Source organism: Bison bison, unplaced genomic scaffold (assembly GCF_000754665.1).
Source record: "Bison bison bison isolate TAMUID 2011002044 unplaced genomic scaffold, Bison_UMD1.0 scf7180017864476, whole genome shotgun sequence".
NCBI classification, from domain to species: domain Eukaryota; kingdom Metazoa; phylum Chordata; class Mammalia; order Artiodactyla; family Bovidae; genus Bison; species Bison bison.
The window spans coordinates 1,696,142-1,696,580 of NW_011495037.1; positions in this window are offsets into that span (position 1 = coordinate 1,696,142).

Genomic DNA, 439 nt, shown 5'->3' on the forward strand with positions numbered 1-439 from the left:
GTGACTGCAGCATGAATTAAAGATGATTATCTTGAAGAAGTTATGACAACCTAGATAGCATATTCAAAAGCAGGGACATTACTTTGCCAACAAAGGTTCGTGTAGTCAAGGCTATGGTTTTTCCTGTGGTCATGTATGGATGTGAGAGTTGGACTGTGAAGAAGGGTGAGCACCGAAGAATTGATGCTTTTGAACTGTGATGTTGGAGAAGACTCTTGAGAGTCCCTTGGACTGCAAGGAGATCCAACCAGTCCATTCTGAAGATCATCAGCCCTGGGATTTCTTTGGAAGGAATGATGCTAAAGCTGAAACTGCAGTACTTTGGCCACCTCATGCGAAGAGTTGACTCATTGGAAAAGACTCTGATGCTGGGGAGGGATTGGGGGCAGGAAGAGAAGGGGACGACAGAGGATGAGATGGCTGGATGGCACCACTGACT